The sequence below is a fragment of the Aulonocara stuartgranti genome (assembly GCF_965226115.1).
Source record: "Aulonocara stuartgranti genome assembly, chromosome: 15".
In the NCBI taxonomy this organism is placed as follows: Eukaryota; Metazoa; Chordata; class Actinopteri; order Cichliformes; family Cichlidae; genus Aulonocara; species Aulonocara stuartgranti.
In genome coordinates, this window is record NC_138951.1 from 15,322,721 (window position 1) to 15,330,613 (window position 7,893).

Sequence of the window (7,893 nt, forward strand, 5' to 3'; positions counted from 1 at the left end):
CTAGGACATTATGTTTCAGTCCATTTGACAACACCAGATTGCACGTTGGATTGTTTAGGCGCTCAGTGATGCCCTGGTTCAGATCTGAGTTGAGATCTTCTGGGACACCTTTACACATCTCATAATGAACATGCCCCAAAATTGTCAGGCATGCATACAGGCATGTGGGGTCATACAAACTACTGAGTACCATTTTGAGTTGCTGCAGTGAAATTTCAGCAAAATGGGCTAGCTTGCCATATAATTTTTCCAATCTTTGAATCCAACCCTCTGTGGTTGATGCTTCTCAATTCGATCAAATGATGTGGCATCCTTTCATTCCTAACACATTACCTAGTTACCCACTGAATTTGAAGTTCAATTTATTTGAATCATATTTCCAGTGTTCACAAAGCACAACACAATCAGCATGTAGTGCAAAAAGCCCACAACTGAAGAGCCGAAGTGTTGAAATGTCTCTTTATTTTTATTAACATCAACATTATCTGTTACTTTAATGATTAGTTATCAAACTGATTGCATATTAATATTCATTTTCAGCTGATGGACTAATCAATTCTTCAGCTCCACTTCACTGAAGTCTCTGAGCTCCTGGTAATGAGCATGAATAATGGTCTCATAGTTATGTTTATCCAACTCAAGTTTCTTGTTATAGCTAGGACTGCGGCCTTGGGTGGATTTTGAGAAAGTTAGTGTAATGTAGGTTGCAGAGCGAAGACCTCAAGAGACAAAACTTTTTCCTTTGTGCAACCTCTTTTACAACTTGCTTTCTACAACTACTACAGCAACTGCATTCCTCCCAAAACTTATTTTGTAAGACAGGTTAGTAGTACGGAAACATGTTGTTTGGGTTACAAGGTCAGCAAGACAAACATGTACAGTAAAACTAAGACAAGAAATACTACAACAAATACTAATTCAACATATGCAGAATTACATTCATACACAAGTAATTGTTTTCAGATGAAGACAGAAATGCAAGAAACAAATTTCATCAAACAAAAACAGATTCTCACAAATTTTATGCAATTCATTGAGCTCTTTCATTTTGTCTTTGGCTTTTCCTTCAGCATCAGGAATGCATGAACGAAGTGCGGTCATAAATATCCAAGATAGCTCATTCACATTCTCAGTCAATACATTCTCCAGTGAGGCAGGTCGATGGTAATAAAACTAAAAAGTCAGTGCTATGACAATATCAGCCTGACCTCAGAGTCATCTCTCGTATAAGATCATTCGTCTTTGTTGGCCGCATCACCGAGTACAGCCTTGACATCTTGTCTGGCTCTCTGTGAAACAAGAAAAATACAATTATGACACTTTAATGCTTTGCATTGCTGAAATTGTCTTACAAGAATAAAGAGGACTTTCAAGTGGGTGTCTTTTGTCTTGTTTGTCCTGTTCAACTAGTGCTGCATGTATTTATTCAGGTGGGTTTCCTAAAGGCCAGTATTTCTACTGACAATGTAAGATCTCACAGTTTTTAGCCTCGCCACTCTTTCCTGTCTCATAATATTTCCAGCAGTACACTTGCCAACAGGAAATAGGTTTAGCTTGCTTTCAAAAACAAATTTCTCTTACTCCTAAAATAACCCTTTCTGTCCAACATAGCGGGAAAGGTTGTTTTATCCCAGTAATGGTGTTTTGGAGAAATATGAGTCAGGCTTCAAGAATGTGTCACAGCAATGGTTCTGCATTGCTTAGGGATAAAAATGACTTACTCTTGTTCCTACATGGTATGAACCACAGCATTTTAATGATGCTGATGCTTATGGCACTGTTGACCATGTGTTTACTCCTGGAGCCTGTCAAGCATACAGTCCAGAGGGGGCTTCTAGAGGAGTCCATCAGACTACTCTGCACTTTAAAAACAGATGCTCAAGGCATGAGGAGCGCTTCATTTAAAAATCGACACAAAGGGGTCCTGCCCAAGCATCACTATGTTACAGTCAAGGGATAACCAGGGTCATTGGATTTCATCCTTTGTGGTCCATAGATGTGTGTACAAATTCTCAGGGTGATCCAGAGGTGGGACCAAGTCATTGTTTTGCAAGTCTCAAGTAAGTCTCAAGTCTTTATCCTCAAGTCTCAAGTCAAGTCTCAAGTAATGTCAGGCAAGTCAGAGTCGAGTCCAAGTCACTGGTGTAAAAGTCCGAGTAAAGTCACAAGTCTGAAACTTTGAATTTCAAGTCCTTTCGAGTCTTTAAAAAAAAAAAACGAAAAAATAATGTTGCAGTTATGCTAAATGTAAATATTAGACCATGTAATTTTTTAATCTGTGTTTTTCTCAACACATGACAAAATAGTGAACTTAGAAAATATACACAAATTGTGAAATTGCACCTCTTTAAAATGCAGCTCAATTAAACCTAGCTCCAAGAATAATTTTCACCGACAGTTCTGAGATAAGCTGCATGTTATTCTTGGATGCGGTTGTAGGACCGGCTTTGAAATCGCATGACAAAAATATCATACATATTAAAAAAAACTGCATCACCAACGTAGCCTGGACAACATTTGCTAGTTAGATGAAGTCAGCTATCTCATCGTAGCATATTTATATGCATATTTATAATCATACGGTTCTTGGAGTGAGTGCATACACTCATGAAGTTTAGTAACTTCCGGTCACTGCAACAAGCCCAGGTACAGTTTACCGACGGATGGGTGCAGGACCTTGAAATGCACCGTGTAGAACGAAAGACCATCGTACGTATCATAAGTTTACCAGTCTCACAAATCGTCGTCATAAATACACATTCATTAACCGTTTATTAATAGGACCTTTGAGCTCAATGGTAATTAATTAGCAGTGGAAATAATTTCTGGTACGAGTTACAGAAATGTAGCAGTGACAATAATATTGTATGCTGTAATCGTACTGGGCAATTAGTGATACAAAAAACCTGTTTTATCCTGTGAATAAAAGTATATGTTTTTGTCAGTGTACCATAATAACAGAAGCGAAACGCAATATTGTGTCAGGACAATTCACTATTTATGCACAATAAACAAAGGAGCATAGCGCGACAATTTCTGTTCAGCGCCAGACTTGCTTGTAACTTATATCACCAATTATGTTATGAAAATGACGTGTTAACTACAACAGCAGACTGACCTTTGTGTAAATGCTTGGAGCAGACTAACCTGTGAGCTGGAGTGTTCTGGGACGTTATATTTGATCTTTGAATGGCTGCAATCCAGTCGCCTCTTTGTTACTTCGGAAACATGGCTCGAACAATTTCTCTTCAACGACGTAATCCGATAACAACCGATCTCTTTACCCGTCGGCTTCCCGTGGCTGTCATGCGACCGGCTATTGCAGTTAATAATACAACAGCTTCTTGACATTTTTGTGTTTCTTTTTATCGCTGTGTAACTGATTTTAATTGAAAGCCTGCGCGCGCTAGTACCTCTTGCCACGAGTTCCCAGAATCCTTTGCGGTTCTACCCGTGAATGACGTCACATTTTCAATCTCTATATAATATGCATGTTAAATTTTATATTTGGGGTAAAATATCAAGTCTTTTCAAGTAAACCGGTTCAAGTCCAATTCAAGTCCCAAGTCATTGGTGTAAAAGTCCAAGTCAAGTCACAAGTCTTACAACATTTTTTCAAGTCAAGTCTAAAGTCATAAAATTAATGACTCGAGTCTGACTCGAGTCCAAGTCATGTGACTCGAGTCCACACCTCTGGGGTGATCCATAGGTTAATATTTTGGGACCAAATAGTAGACAGATGGGGCAGATCAGTACTTCTATCCCTAAAAATATCAAAAAACTATTTAAAGAAATGTTGAGAAAGAGACAGAGTTAGAGGCACATTTCTGAAAAGATACGCTTAAATAAAGGTCTGACTCAACAAATCGAAAAAAACTTCCGAGCTGATTGTGGAGCTAAGGTACTTAAGACCCCTGGGATATGAGAGAGTGCTGGCAGCTATGCCAGTTAGGTCTTTAGTCTCCCTTCACAGGACTACATACTGATATTGGCAGCATGGATCCATCTTTGTTTCAGTGCCATTGCTAATTTTACCCCCCATCCATTAAAGCTTCTTCTCTCTCCAGAGGATTTTGAGAATGAGGGTTTCAGTCTCGCAGCTGGTAGCATCTGTATTAAAATCTCTGTAGTTACATCCCACCTGTTCCCCAGCTGAAGTACACACACACTTTAACTGTTAGCAATAAAGTTTGTTTTGGTTATGGTATTTTTTCCCTTACAGTGCCTTAACTCTCCCATGATTTAAACAGACGATCTGCTGAATAAATCACTGGAACTTGTTTCCCCAGTGTGGAGATTTTTGAGATCTTTCTCGGTCTCTGTCTTTGTCCCACTGGCTTTGGGTTGCCTAGAACAATGTTTGATGCAGAATAATACTTACTGTCTTTTGCTGTTCAGCCTCCATTGATCACTCCCCCATGGCTCATCTTCAGTGACCATCTTCCATCACTCTTGCTGGCTCTATTCATCCTCTGACTTTACTCTTCTACTGTCTTTCTACCAGTCATGTAGATATAAAATAAAGTTGGGTTATGGCTGAACTAAACTTTGTAAATATCCACAAAGAAAACACACTTGCATAGTAGTTTTGTGAATTGTAAAATTACACGTCTTTAAAATAGCATCCATTTGAATCTCAGCACTGCAACATTTATGCCTAATCCCAGGTTCAATGTGTTTAATCCTACCAAATTTTGTAAGACAAGAACTGTAAGCCACATATTTTGCTGACACCTTGCAGTTCCTGGTAGAGGTGGTAATGTAACTCTTATTGCCTTAGGAAATAAGACATTTTGTCACCTCGAAAAATGTTGGGAACTTGTTTTAGGCCAATGGAAGCAATTTGTCAGGACAATTTGATTTCATCTAGTCTGCCCTGAGTCTTCAAAGCTTATCCCACAGCAAAAATCCTTATCGACTGTGACTTGCTTCTCATCCACACACACGTTGTCTAGCCTACAGTCTAGCCTGGTTCACCTTATAGTCTCAATTATCACACCTGCTACTGAGGGAAGATTCTCACATGCCTTTGACATTGGAAGAGTCAGAGCCAGAGTGGCTGATAAAGACTAATGAGAATACTTTAATATCTTACCAAAACATCAACACATTTTTCTTTTGCCAGTATAACTGGAGCCATTTACTGGAGCTATTTTGAACTTTAAACAGTCCAGCTTTAATGTGTGCTGAACAGACATTTAAACACAACTATGAAATGTGACACAAACTCATTTACTGAGAATCCATCCATCTTCCACTTCTCTGAACTTATCTGAGTTTTCGTCATTGCAGGCTAAAACGGGAATTCTAGAAGTCCCAACAACTCCCCAACAACACTTTGCATTTCCTCCTGGGGGATCCTGAAGTGTTCCCAGACCAGATGAGCATTACGTCTCCAATGAGCTCTGGGTCTAACCCAGTGTCTCTTCCGAGTTGGGCATGCCTGGGAAAACCTCCAAAGGGGGTTACCCAGCAAGCAGCCTAACCAGATGCCTGAACCACCTTTACTGTGTTCGCTCAGCACTCAGGAGCAGCGGCTCCACTGCAAGCTCCCTCCAGATGTCTGAGCTCTTCATGCTATCTCTAAGGCAAAGAGCCCAGCCACCTTGCAGATAATTACTTGTTATTAAATAATTGACTAGATAGCATTTGCTGGTTATTAATTATCAGCTGTTTTGGGCAAAGCATAAAAGAGACCAAGCCTAGAGCAAAAGAAGGCTTAGACAATTTATATCATTTAGCACATGAAATGAACTTGTGATTTTTGTGAAGCTGTGCTATGTCTTTTTAAAACAGTAAAAGTGTTTTTCTATCAAAGTTCTTGAGCATTGTTTTCTTAGCTCTTATAGGCACGCTTAGGTGTTTACTTAGCTGTTCAGTCCTTTTTTCTTTATTCAGTCAATGCCCTCAGACCTTGAGAAAATCTTTGCTAGTTTTTACTCTAGCAGCTAGCTAATCATCTCATTATTTTATGTGATATCAGATTTTATGATCAGTTCCATATGTATGTAAATCCAGATACCAAGCAATGCCTTTTTTTGAGGTGATTAAAAAATAATAATTGAACAAATTCTAAAATAATAATTATTCTTAATTTACCTGCATCCTTCCAGCAGAATGACTGTTAAGAAATATATTTAATGTGGCACTGACCACTGCAGAAACCCTGCTTTGATTGAGAGGTAACCTTTCTATGTATGTAATATTTGTTTGCAAACTATTGCATGATGGCTTTTGTTTTTGTAACAGTTCTGTATTGCTGGGTGAAATGCTAAGTAACATACATACTTAGCATAAAAATCTTGGGTGCTTTTCGCTTTTCTTTCCCATTTGCAGGTGTTGTACTAACTGACTGGAGTTTGGCTTAGCCTAATGAGATAGCAGATCATTATACATGAGCTACAATAATTTCCCTAAGCTCCCCAAACCTAGTTTTGTCTTAATTTTACATCCAAAGTTCGAGCTGTCCTGTATAGTTTTTGTACATTTTTAATCCTCAAAAGTACCAACTGTCTATTTTTTGGGGATCTAAAGAAAAAAGCTGCAATTAAGCCAGACTTGTAATCCAATTTAGAAGATTCCCATCGAACACTGGCCGGTTTGGTGTTCCATTTTTTCCCAAAAGACGTCGCAATGCCGTCTGCTCGATGTCCACCGTGAAGGATGCCCTGTATTCTCTTCCCTTAAGAACAAAATAAAACAGAACAATACTAATAATCGAACAACAGAACAAAATAAAACATTTAAAACATCACGCTTGTGACAAGAATAAGAAAGTCATGAAAAGACACCTCACCACGAGGGAGACAAACTGGTGATCTCTCACTATGATGTTAATTTTTATCTGACTGAACAATTTTTAAATGTCTCACAAAGTCAGACTATCATACAAGTTATTTTGCCCTGCAGAGCAGTGAACACTTACTGCCTACACATTACCATACCCCATCCCAGCATACATTTATATAAGCCTGAGGTATATTACATGTCGTACAGTACTTCTGCCCAATACCTAAGAACACATATATAAATACATTACCACTCACCAACATGTTTACATGTCATATGTATCTGCAACCTCTGGTTCTCGGTGTCAGGCTAATCCATATGTGAGCTGTCCCCACGGCAACAACCTCTCAACGTGTCTTTAACAAACCTTCCCAGTCTCCCAGAGCCTGAAATACAAACAGGCGCTCACACACGCATTTCCATTACATTCTGTCCACCCACCTCCACATTCTTCCCGCCATCTGACACAGCAGCACCCTCCCTTTGATTCTTCGCTGGAGTAAACAGTCCCCCCGCTGCCATCACACCAGAGATGTTCTCATGAATATTCATCAAAGCCAAAGCTAGCGCCCAGAGGGGAGAGTCTCTTTGCGGACAGCGTGAATTGGCCACTTCATCTTCAGGAACAACACTTGTTTGTTTAGGTCTTGCAGTGGTTGTTTATTTCTGCTTTTATCCTGTGTCAGCCCGACTTTGGCCATGAACTTATACAACAAGAAAGGTTTCCTGTTTTGTTTATGTGGGTGTGAATGTTTACTGTCAATTATGGTGTGTTTGTTTAAATCACTATAATGTGTGCATAGTGACTCAGCAATAACACAGATGTTCAGTTTTACTGGAGAGACAAGAAGTTTACCTGTGTAGGTAACCATACGTGGCCCCAGTGCAGTGTATGGCAATCTTTCCCAACATCTAATGAAAGACCATAATGATCCAAAAGCAGTGGGAATAGCTACAACAGAGTGAGCATCACAATCAAGACAGCATCATCTCTTTAGGGAATTAATATTCAGAGAAACTGAAAATAACTTCTCAAAGGAGTTCAGCATAAAGTCCTTGTTTCATGTTCTTCTCTTTGTCTGCACTAACACGTTTGCTTCTTGG

At 39.2% G+C, this 7,893-nt stretch overlaps 1 long non-coding RNA gene across 1 annotated transcript; it reads right to left on the reverse strand.

Moving 5' to 3' along the window:
• Nucleotides 1-445: 445 nt before the first annotated feature.
• Nucleotides 446-7,287, reverse strand: LOC309689702. The gene is made up of 3 exons (XR_014271503.1): nt 7,047-7,287; nt 4,382-6,682; nt 446-1,289 (listed from the first exon to the last, which is right to left on the reverse strand). It is a non-coding gene; the product is annotated as an uncharacterized lncRNA (long non-coding RNA).
• Nucleotides 7,288-7,893: the final 606 nt, after the last annotated feature.